The sequence below is a fragment of the Pogonomyrmex barbatus genome, unplaced genomic scaffold (assembly GCF_055798465.1).
Source record: "Pogonomyrmex barbatus isolate J1 unplaced genomic scaffold, ASM5579846v1 scaffold17, whole genome shotgun sequence".
Classification (NCBI taxonomy): Eukaryota; Metazoa; Arthropoda; class Insecta; order Hymenoptera; family Formicidae; genus Pogonomyrmex; species Pogonomyrmex barbatus.
The window spans coordinates 2,698,060-2,710,760 of record NW_028297113.1 but is presented as its reverse complement, the minus strand read 5'-3'; the positions used below and the strand labels follow the sequence as shown (position 1 = coordinate 2,710,760).

Below are 12,701 nucleotides of genomic sequence, written 5' to 3'. Positions count from 1 at the left end.
AAAATAAGTTAATTTTGAAACGTTGACTTTCAATTCTTGCACACATTATACTAACGCATCGCGTATACGCACACGGTGCATCATCTCGCGCGTTGCCACAGCGATGTTAATTGCCTCGGTCAATAATTTATTCTCGTCGCCAATGAGAAATACCGTAAAGACCTACAAAACGACGGATCGAAAGAGCCTTCCTCCGGGCGGGCCTAGCAGCCCTTTCGTCTTCTTCTCTCGTACAAGAGAAGAGCAAACGATCCGTCCGGACCGTCGATGATACTCTTAAGAGTAAAACGATGTTTTCGGCGGAGAAGCGGTGCTGAGGCCCACACAACGGGCCACGGTGAAAAGAGCCGCGGGCAAAAAAGAAAAAAAAGCAAACAGGCAGTCTCCGTGACATAACATCCGTGTCCGCGTGAAGACGTCGCGGCGCGTCATTATCCCGGCGCGTGCCTAAACCGGTCGACTTTCCTTTCGAGCGATTTCCTGTGCGAGCGCGTCGACATTACGGCGGAGAAAAATGGACGGGGCTGGCTTGGCTTGGCCGGCCTCAAAGTCAAGAACGAGAGGCACGCTCGCGTCTTGTGGTTACGGTTCGTTACGTCCTATCGGGCGACATCGCCGTTTCGCACGCATGCAGCAAAGTCCCACGACCGGCGAAAAAAATTTATCGCTAATGAGAGAGAGAGAGAGAGAGAGAGACCGTCGTCGAGAACGGCGAGAAGACCGTTGAAATTGCCTAGTCTGTCAGATAATTATCGAAAGTCGTTATACACTGCGTTCTATTATGCGTTAGTTAAATTTATAGAATATCTGGCACTTGCCTACTTCAAGCCTTCCTTTCGGACTAACTTTCCGTTAAAGATAATAAGAATACCGAAGAAAATATTTGCAACACGAAAAAGAAAGGGGATTAAACTTTCTTTTTTTCTTCTTTTTAATTGTAGAATTGGAGAAAAAAAAAAAAGATTTGATTCAAGCAAATAATTCATCTTCCAATCGTTCGCGAAATATGTAAGCGTAATTTATAAGTCACGTTAATTTCATTTGTCTCGTACGTCCTGCGGGAATTAGCAAATCTATCGAGATATCGAATAAATTAATAAATTGAAGCAAATATATCTGGAGAGATGATGTGTAATAATTCTGGACGAGCGTGTTAAGCGTAGTTAAACGGTAGCTAAACGAGATGTGAAACTGCCGTATGTATAGACAATAATAAATCGACTAAATTAGTAGAGTGCCGAGAATTCGCGTAATGCCAGGGTCGTGCGTGGTCGTTTCCTCACATTATCGCACATATGTCGGCTCTGCGTCGCGCAGAAGTCGCGAGGTCAAAATTAAATCTAACGCACTTTGTTTAAGCCGTTACCATCACTTCGCTTCGATTGGAATGTCCTTATCCGATCCGAACAATATTTACAAAAGCGCGAAGATTAGATTCCATGTATCGCGTTGCAACGACAGCGCAAAATAAATCATCCGTTCAACAAGAACGTTTGATTTTATCTTTCTTCGATTGTATAGATTGTAAATTTTAAAAATTATCGTATTTCAAATACAGGCTGTGTTTGTGCCAGGAATTTCCCTCTTCTCCTAAGCGCCTCCTTCTTTCGTGCATTACAATTGCATAATTTACAAATTGCGATCAATCGACGGTTGGTCGCGGAATTAATTTGCAAGAATCGCCTGCTCGGTTTGCTCGCGACAAGGCAAATCGTTTCCCCTCTTGCAATTATTTTTTTATAACCCACATCTCTGTAGTTCGTGCAGATACATACGTAGTTTCTATAAATCACGCTGCGAGTGGGAAACTTTATCTCGCAGCGTCCGCGTTAGACAAGATATTCTCAAAGAAAAAAAAAATCGGATCCGTTTTGTAAATCAACCCGCGTGTGAGTAAAACGTTTCCTGTCCGCCAAACGTAAGCCGTAGAATTATTCATACAAAGGCGCGGTCCATAAATGTTATTCACATAAATGTTAAAAGTTCTGGTGGGATCTCCGAGGATCATGGCTAAATTCATAATAATTATTCTCCGAACTCTACGTCCAGTAATAACGCCTTTACCTTGTATCGGTTTTCGATAAAAGAAGTAATTTTTTCCTATTTTCTTTTTTTATTAAATTTTAAAATTAAATTCCATAATAAGCCTTTTGTTGAAATTCGAAACGTAAGTTAAAGACGCGAATTCTGGATTATGTTGTCGAGTGTAATTTCTACAAACCTAAACCGATAATCTCAGATAAGCAAATATCTCTTTTTGTCATATCGCAGTCGTGTAATTCACTTATAATCATCTGTTATGAATTAAGTATGCTGCAGCTGTTTTAGCAAATCCATTTCGATAACAGATCTAAACGTCTCGTAATGAGAATCAACCTGTCGTGACGTGCGAGGCAACGCGATTCGTCAATTCGAGGAAGAGCGTCAAGATGTCGAAAATAACTCGGTCGATGGTTACCGCATGTATCAGCATAATTGCAATTCCATCCACCTGCTCTATTCCTCGCAAGACGATTCTACAGAAGTCCCTTTTTGACTCCCAAATCTATTTGCCTTTATGACCCGCTTACGTGTTTCCTAAACTGCGCTTCGTCGAACACTCGGGCTTGTTGACGGTTTCGCGGAAAGATCGGGCAGAAATTGTAATTTTACATCGGAATTATCCAGGATGCGGGAAATCACATTAGCCCCAACAGACACTGCACTTTAATCATGCATACTTGTTATATACGGCGGCATTACGGATACCGTGCATTTTCCATAATGAATTATTTCGTTTCGCTTGTTAGTCTTGCCCGTCATCCGCATTCACTCTTAGCCGCTTTCTCGTTCATTTTTCGCGCGATTATTTTTGCGAATTAGAAAAAACACGGAGCTCGCGAGATTTCGAGGTAATCACGGTTAACTCATCAGTCAGCCGAAAAGAAGTCAAGCTTCGGCAAAACATGTTTTCTTTGATGGCAAATTCAGACGGATGACAGATAAAAGAATTCCAGTTGTGCGTAAAAACCTCTCGTTACCTCTCGTGAACCTGCGATTATTATTGCCCTTTTCGTGCTCGAGCGATCAGGATTGTCCGAAGATGAGAGATAGAAAATTTCGAATTTTCACATTTATATTCGCGTTAATTGAAAAACCCGTTTAATCTCGTTGCGGTTTCTCGATTTCGCACGTATCGCGTTTCTCATCGAGTAAATTGAGTTGCTAAAATTTGCGAACTTTTAAAAATGCGATTAAAAGAATCGATTTGTTGCCAATAATAAATGTGATTAGATAATAATAAGATTATCGATGATTTAGCAATGAGACAATTAGATCTACAAATTAATAGAAATCATAAATTAGAGAAATAAAGAAATTAAATTTTCAGAATTAGTAATATTAATGTGTAATCACGTGTTATAATTACAATTTAAACGTATAATGTAACTCTTATATTATTTATATTATTTGTGCTGTAAAAGTATACATATTTTTCCTAGCATATTATTATTATTATTATTATTATTAAAATATCCTTTTAATAATTAATAACACGGTTCTCCAAACCTTTCTTTATATAATATTAAATATTATTAGTTCTGCATATAATATTAAATATTACATTTGTTTATCTTCAAATTTAATAATATGTTAATCATTTATTTTTATATTTAATAAAATATGCAGAAGGCATGTAGATTTAATAAAATTAGACAGAAAGGCATGTAGATAAAAAAAAAGTCATCCAAGAGAAAAGCTATAATTCCTAAAATATTTCTTAAATAGTTATAGTAAATTATAAATAATTCTTATAATAATTAATTGCTTAACAGAAGCTTAAAACGCTGATAATCGCACGAAACAAATCGTAATCGCGGCTATGTGACCCGAGTGTTACTCAAGCGCGTTGATTCGCGGTCGCGAATAAAAAGAGATCCAGGCCTCTCTCTCTCTCTCTCTCTCTCTCTCTCTCTCCCTCGCGACGAGAGGAGACGACGAGCGAAAAAGAATCGAAACGAACTGGCGCGATAAGATGGTCGCTGACTAATTGACGGCAGTGAGTTCATACGCGAGACGTTCACACAGTTGGATGTGCACACTCGTATACATTACGCTATACAGCCCCGTAAGCGCGTATTTATAGAGCGTCGCTCCACAATCCGGAGGAGAGAACTTTTTCGGCGGTTGCGTGTGACGAGATTGCTGGAAATAGATGACGGTGCCAACCGGTTTCTTCTTAGCGCCGAGCGCACCTCGTCATCCCCCTCGTGCTTCGTCATCCCCTCCTCGATCGGGTCTTCGATTCTCGCTGGATAATCGCGATTCGAGCGAGAGAGCGATTCGAGCGATTCTAGCTCTAGTGTAATTCGGTTAAGGCTAAATTACTCGTCGGCGTTGATAAGAGCGGAGTGATAAGCTAACATGCTAACATTACCGATAATAAATGCTTCTTGATTATTCTGTTCATAGAAAATAGGCGAGGAATCGTGAGAAAGCTAACATTTATTTTTGCAAAATTACGGAACAGATTTATCGAAAGCTAACATTTATTTTTGCAAAATTGCGGAACAGATTTATCGAAGCTGCAACAAATATTTGTAAGCTTGGTGACGTTTCAATTTGGTCAGGTCACCTCTCTAATTTTGTCGCTTCGTGATCGCAATAACGTTACTCGTTTTAAGCACTCGTTTTAAGCTGCTTAAGTAGGTCGCGTTGCAGTCACTATAAATTGAAATTAAGAAAGAGAGAAGTGTCAACGTTGAGGTCTGTCATTTAATCATTTTACCGCTTGACTCTTCTTAAAGAGATGGCGAAGTAAGGGTTCACTTGACCGAAATTAGAAAAAGGTGAAAGCGCCAAACTAGTCGTTGCTTTTCAACGACTGCGGAAAAAATTATTGCACGCAAAAACTTTTTATGGAATCTGAAGAAAGCAGCATAATGATACGAAACATGAGACTTTTATGGAGAAAAAAGAAAGTTTTAAATAAAAAAAGAATAAAATAATTGTAATTCCAAGGTTCTCGCGACGATACAATTTCTGTTAATCTTGCTGCTTCTTCCCTCGCAGATAAAATGCTGCAACATTTGCATTGTCTATCTAACTTATGGAAGCTGATACGGCTCTAAATGATATAGTCAGCTCCTGTGCAGAATGTGCGTACGAGTATTCTAAATACACGCGCAAACGGAATAAAGCTGTTTTTTTTTTTTTTTTTTTTTACACGATTCGTGGATTGAAATGTCACGCAAATAATTGTCACACGTAAAATTATGTCTCATTAAAATATCGCAATTAATAATTAATATAAAGGTATATCGCGCGGCAAAATACGAGGAATCAAATACGCCGAATCAATTTGGAATTATATTTGTAACTGAGCACGTGGGAAAAATGAAAAATTTAATAATCACAAGACACCTAATCTCGCTCGAAAGCGCAAGAGCGCTGAAATTAAAGATGTGATGATAGTCATTCGCGCATAATGATCCGCATTCTTCTCGTCTCCTGTGTCACGGCAGTTATTGTGCTCGACGAAGAGCAAGAAGAAGCGAATTAAACCACGTGGCGTATCTATCTAAACGAGAAAGAAGAAAAAAAAAAGGGAGGAACGAGCAAAAACTTTGATCGCCGAATGGATGTGTTCAACGTAGAGGCGCACCTGTACATGTGAACAAACTTACAGGTCGACGCAGATGCACAGACGCCGTACGTAATCCACATTAACACCTGCAATTAACTTCGACGTAGGCGGAAGGCAAGTCGCCCGACCTAAATACCGCGCGAGCGGGAGAAAAAAGACGATTTTCAAAGCGATGGAGAAACGTACGACGCGCGTTTCTTTCTTCGCGTTGGACGGCGACGACGCCGTTGGAGGAGAGAAACACCGTTCGCACTTTCCCCGTTTCGTTCTCACGCCTTTGCGCATTATCCTTGGAGATTTCGTTCAACTCGGTTAAATTCCCGGATCAAAATCCGCTCCTTTACTCTGTTGTCACTGTAATTCCGTTTTTTTATATTTGATAATTTCCACTTCTAATTATTTGTAATTCGTAAGTAATCAAATACGAAGTAATGATAGATGAAAATCGTCAACAAAATGAAGTTTCGAGTATTCAAGTATTTTGATTTTTTTCATATAATAAAGAAGATGCTGGATTTAAATTGTGTGTAACCTATGCACCGAAAGTACATTGACCGTCGCTTCGTTACCTAAGCGAGCTCCGCGCGGATACCACATGCGGCGCGAAGGCAGAAATGCTGTCGCCGTTAACAAAGCTGCGTGATAAAGAGAAACCCGGGCCGTCAAGTATTACGCTGTTAACCTTCGGCGGCGTCGGAGAAGAGCCGTCTTTGCCGTTCCTAAGCGGCACCGGTGCGGCGATAAAGCGTGGCACGTTGTAAATAATTGCGGCGGCGGGACACTCCATTTGCCGTAATTTTCGTTAATAATTCAACGGCGCACTCGGGGAGATGATTGAATAGTGAAAGAAGCTCGGCGCGTCGTCTGAAACGAAATATATAGCCGGCGGCAAAAGGACATATATGCGTTTGAACACACTCAAACGGTATACGGCGAATTATGAAAGGCGCTGGTAATATTAGCAAAACTTAAATTGCGAAAACTGCAAAATTATACGGATTGAAATTGCCGTATTTTAAGGATTTCGTATTTGAAGAATTTGATAAGCCAGTTTCTATTTGCAAAATCTTAAATTAAGTTTTTTTCCTTTTTAAGAATTAAAAAAAAACATCAAAGAGTTAAAAAAATGAATAAATTATGTTTCATATGGGGAAAAAAAATCGCTTTAATTTATATTTACTTCTAATTTCACTTTTGCGTGTAATTCAATTTTACACTACTCTATCTCCTAGAGATGGCTTCGCTAATCTCGCTTCCGGTGATTCTGACAGAATAGATTCCCGCTGGAGTTTCAAGTACGAACGGATCGCGATTTATGTAGACGCGATGATGGCATTTGGCGACCGCCGAGACGCGAAAACTAGGAAACCAGTGCGCGTCCGTGACGCCCTTCTATACTTGGAACGAATTATGCGAGACCGCTGCATTAAGTCACGCGTGGCCTCCTGGAGGCACTCTCGCACGCGTGTTACGCGCGTGTATATAAATATCTACCTACAAACACACTCGTGCGCTCGGATGCTTTGAATATGCTAGACGCGTTAAACGTTTCAACGAGAAGCCAGGATTGCGTCTGATTAACTTCGTCGGATTGCCATGCATGCACGCGCATCGCTAATGACCGCGTCTTGAATCGTGTAGCCATTTAAATCGATCTCTCGATTGAGAAATGCATTTCAGAAGAAATATTTATTTCCGTAAAATTTTCGGATTTTCGGATGAAACGCGATGGACCTGTATTGTTGTTTCCTCCCCCTCCCCAACATTTCTATATATTTTAAAAAAATGTCATTTTTAAATTATGTAAAAGCATGTGAGACAGGATTTTAAAGTTTTTATTTAAAGTTTCTTGTATCTATTGTATTTATATTAAAATTGCAAAAACTTCAAATCATTTAATTGTGAAACTTTGGGCGAATAAATAATTATCACTATGTCCATCTGCAGTTAATCACTGTGGTCGAGCATTGTGCAACATCACTTTAGATTCTAGTCGGTGATTCACGCGATTTAGATACGCGCCTTATCGAAACACGCGCAACAACAGAGAGGGAATATAAAAAAGTTACCAATAGAGGAAGCGTCGTTTGATTTATGTTAATCGCTGTGATTTATGTTAATCCTCGTATCTATTCATAGATCTGACAGTAATATAGATCTTTTCACAAGATACGATATGCAATAATCATGGAATGTCATTAAATGATTTTTTTGCATTATACTTAAGAATTGCTTGAAAGAATTTACATCGAACACAAATGTTGCATATTACATATGTAAAATATATATTTTCAATAATGTAGAAATTATATATATTTCTTTTTTTATTAAAATTCCTATGATAATAATAATTACTGATAATTCTTTGCTTCACATCATTTCATAAAACAACAAAAATATCTATATTAAAATGTTTGAAAAAAAAAATAGGACTTTTATATACTAGATTTAATATTAGAAACGCAGATGTCGTAAATAGGATATGGCGCTATTACAATATCAGATGTTATGTAAGACCGGTTTATGCAGAGATAATCTCTTGCACTCAATCGAATCACTGTTGATTTATTGACAGTCGCATTAATAAAGCAATAAAAAGCATCGAGTATAATCTCGTCTTTTACGTCATCCTGTTCCTACAATAAATTGACATTGAAATTGTCGGTGTGAATAAATCGTATTCTGTGTTCTAAATATTATATTTCACGCACGTGTCTAATTTAAATCTAACCTTATGTGGCAATGTACCTTACGTAATAGCATTGATAGCTTTCGAACCAGTTTCTCCTACAAGTAAACCTTTTTAACTTCGCTCGTCGTGGACAATCAATTAGAGGGTGTAATGATATGCGGCATTAATTGTGTTTCGCGAGTGTAATCGCCGTTATTATCGAGTGGCACATCTAAACATCGATCAACCTTTTTCAACATTTTTCGCGTGACGTCATGCGATGCAATGAGCTGCACGCGCGACTGTAAATTGACCGAGGCAAAAAGTAAAAGTTCGGCGAACAATAAAACCGGCTCGTACTTGCAAATTTATTCGCCGCAGTGCCGCCGCACCGGATCGAACCGATCGCGGATAAATCACTATAATTTCATAAATAAACGATCGGGGCGGTTTCGCGCATGATGTCACCGCCTACATTTGGAGCGACGCCGGAGGTATGTGTCAATATCAACGCTAGCGTATATATAATGAGATAAATAATACACTCGATACACGCGCGCATGCACTTCCGATTTTGCCGCGGAGGCGCCAGCCGACAGGATCGTCTCGCGATTGTGTAATCGCGTAGATTGTAATTGATAGACTGTGCCTCGCAGCCGCGAATGTTCAAATAGTATAAAGCTGTCGTCCCTCGTCGTCGTTTCAACTATATTCACTACGTTGTCTCCTTCCAAACAAATTGAACTGTATGTCATTTTTTTATTTTTCCAAATTTTAACAGCAAACGATTTGAGCAACTCGAATTTTCGAGTTCCTTTAAAATTGATCAAATAATTTTGTCGAACGAGGGAAACTCGCGAGAAAGTTTCGCCACCCATGAAGTTGTCGATGCGATGAATTCGGAAAACATGCGAGTGGATCACTCAAGATGAGAATACGCGGTCATAATTCTGTCTGGCGTTTCTCGTTAAGGTGACGACCGCGAGCGTATTCGATTTTCATCGCTCGCAGTCTCGCCGGAATAACGAAATTAACGGCAATTAACGCGCCTCTTCACTTCGATCCGCAATTTCTTCGTCTGCATTCCGCCGTCGTATTCGCTAATCGCACGTTCGTTAACGTTCAGCTCGAATGCGAGTGACGAAAGAACCGGCACTTGTCACACGCGTTTCAAATGGCGATTCGAGCGTTGGCGAGACTCCATTAAAATGAATCAAAAATGACAAATCTCGCACAACTCATATCCAGGAGAAAAAAAATAGTTTAGCGATAATTGAAATAATAATTGCTCGAGCATTTTTAATTCGCGTACGGAAGAAAACGCCGGAAGATAAATTCACACTTAAATAAAATCGACGTTAATCATCATATCATTCTAACGTACGTTACTTCAGCATGATTGAGCAATGCACGGCGTCAGCGTATCAATGGGAAATTGCCGTTCATTAAATTATTTAAAGGTAATCGCGTAATTCCGAATCGCAGATCTTAATTTGCCACGATGATTGCCACGATGCATTCTTCGCTCCACATGGAGCGGCAAAACCGTTAACGTTTTACGAGATAACTGTGCAAATCGCCGATACGACATTGTCATCATTGCGTAAGCACCACGTTCGTCTACCACTAAATATGTAAATTACGCCTTGCACAAGCCGCCTGTAGCGGCCGATCGTTCACGGCGACTAGTTTTCAGACACACGGAACCCGGCTAACAGACGCCTGCTCCGTGACATAGGCAGTCTCTTTTTGTTACAGCTCGCCGTTTTCAGTTTGCTGATGTTTGCACGCTTACCGCACCTTGGCAGGTAATTTCTGCGATCGCGCAACGTTCACGTATCCTCGATTATATTTTCTCCTCGTCGTCAATCTCGGAGCAACCGTGTCATTTCAATAATTTAACAATCGTGGAAAATTATTACAATGCAATTGTCCCGTGCGGAGTGTATAATAGCTAATATTGTGTAACGTTTAATGGAATATTATTATGCGTATATGGCACCTTATTAACAGAGAATCGCGGATGAGGAGCAGAAATTGAAGCAATTCGCGCGCAGGGGAATTTTTCGCCGCGGGAGGAATGCGGATTCTAATCACATTCCGCGAGACCAATCAGAAAATACGAAAATATCATGACGGAGGTATCCGGCGAGTACCGGCATTAGATTCGTGCTTACAGTCGTCTTACAGTCTGACTATTCAGCCATTCGAGGCGGGGAGCCATTCCCATCGCCAGCCCCAGATATCCACGAGGCGATTGCATTATTGCACGGAGAGAACTTAATAACGCATAATCATCGGATAAAATCCGTAAGCAGGGCGATTACGAGAAATCCGCGGAGAGTCCACGAGCATCTCGAGCGCGCGCGCGCGCGCGCGCGTGTGTGTGTGTGTGTGTGTGTGTGTGTGTAAGTGCGTGGCGAATCGTGCATACACATGGACTTCCCAATGGCGCAGGCTTGCATGCTTCATCGAGCCTCAAAGGTTGGCTGCGGCACGGATTTATGGCGGCAGATAAGGCAAAATTTATTGACACCGTACTTTTTTCACGATCGACCTCCGTTCTGCATCCATGTAACCCGTGATACACGCCTCGATCTTGACAAACGTTCGCAGTCGGGATCCGATTGTCTCGGAGCGATCTCGTACCTACATTGTTTCCTCGTGAACGATACCGTTATTAATGTCAACATTTTATTATCTGTTAAGGGGTTCGGCACCGCGCGGCGAGGATCGTTCCGTCTATGATTGACGAGAAGATAGAAGGTCTGTCTTATTATAAAACAATCGTGAATCGATAAGATCGTGTGGACATTTACATATATCGTGATCGTGTAAGTATGACAGAAATGATTGACATTTAATCATAAAAACTCTTTTATGTCGCATTAAATATCAAGTGTGGATGGTGTTTTAATTCAAATATCCCATCGACGAGCGCACATGTTTCATGATAAGTAATTTTTGAAAATTGAAGTAGTTTATTTTCGCGCGATTTATTTACGGCTCAGTTTTTATTATTTCAGCTGAATGATCGCGATTGTTGGAGTTAATAAACTTTTCAACCTTTGAAGATGTAATCGACGGGGAATGTAGCCAAAATATATAGGAACAAGCATAAGAACATGCGTCATCGGCGTATAAAGCTTTCGTTTGAGTTTTCGGATGTAGACGAAAAGATTTGGTAACAATTTAACAATATGTAGTAGCGCGTAAAAGTCATGTGGATAATACTAAACTCTTGAGCCTGCTAAAGGTAGTGAATATGAATAGCTACTGATTACGATCAGAGAGGGCTTGTTGCTTCGAAGAGTCTGAAGAAAAGTGCACGAGTGTGTGATATGACGATACCCACGCGAATGCTAAAGGCTAAAATTCATTTTCATCGTGATATTATACAGGCAATATTACATAATATAAAGTATAATATAAAAATAATGTGCATATACGTTAGAAATATATACGTGCATATACGTTAGAATAAAAATAATAAAATATACGCCCATAATTTATGAAAATGAAAATATATATTAAATTATATTATTAATATTAATAATTAGATTATATTAAAGATATATTAGATTTTCGAAAAAAATTTTAATTCAGAAACTTGGAAAATGTGTACTTTTGTCTTTATCTTCTTCCCCACGCATAAACCACGTTGCATTCATATTTTGTTATCTTGTAGATAATGATAATTATAAAATAAATGGATAAATGATACGGTTATCAAAGGAATGCTTATTTCCTCTACAAATGTGACGTTGCCTTATATCCTTTTTTTTCTTCTGGAATTTTAAAGCCAAGTTACGTCAGTTCGCTCGCGTCAATTTCATATTTAGCAAGATTTGCGGACTGTCAACGGTCGTGAATGTTATCGTCATTCCTGGAATCATTGCAGCCTCCTTTTTGTGAGAAACGATCTCGAACGTGACGCTGTCCTTCATCGACGTATCAGCGGCAATAAAAATGCGCCTGGTTCCTTCAGCGAATAGCAATGAGCAAACTTGGCTCGTTTAATAGCTGACGACATATATTGCCGTCGCAGTCACATCAGCGTATCGATTTTCTCGCTCTTCGTTTGTAAATACTTAGTATAGATAAATTACCATTTCATTCATGACTATTTTTTGATGACTATTCTTGGAGAACAAAATAATCCACAAATGAATACGTCATTTAAAAAATATTACTCGGAATTCAACCTTTAGCGATAATATTATTTTCGTCGTATACTTTTATCGTTACAGTTTCGAGATGATATTCTATTGATTTAGTTTGAAGATTGCAATTTTTTTCGAGTATTTATATCTATTTTTCAATATTGATAAAATATATCTCGAGACGACACTTTCACAAAGCGTCTTTTGATCTTGCTTGCTCTCGTTTAATTCGAGGAGCTGT

At 39.5% G+C, this 12,701-nt stretch overlaps 1 protein-coding gene and 1 long non-coding RNA gene across 26 annotated transcripts in view; one reads left to right on the top strand and one right to left on the bottom strand.

Annotated features, from left to right (window-relative positions):
- Positions 1-12,701, bottom strand: part of trol (terribly reduced optic lobes) — a 159,640-nt gene that overhangs the window by 124,702 nt on the left and 22,237 nt on the right. The gene's annotated exons all lie outside the window — the stretch shown is intronic.
- LOC105429357 (uncharacterized) lies at positions 9,572-12,031 on the top strand. Its single transcript, XR_968083.3, has 3 exons — positions 9,572-10,105; positions 11,007-11,131; positions 11,324-12,031. It is a non-coding gene; the product is annotated as an uncharacterized LOC105429357 (long non-coding RNA).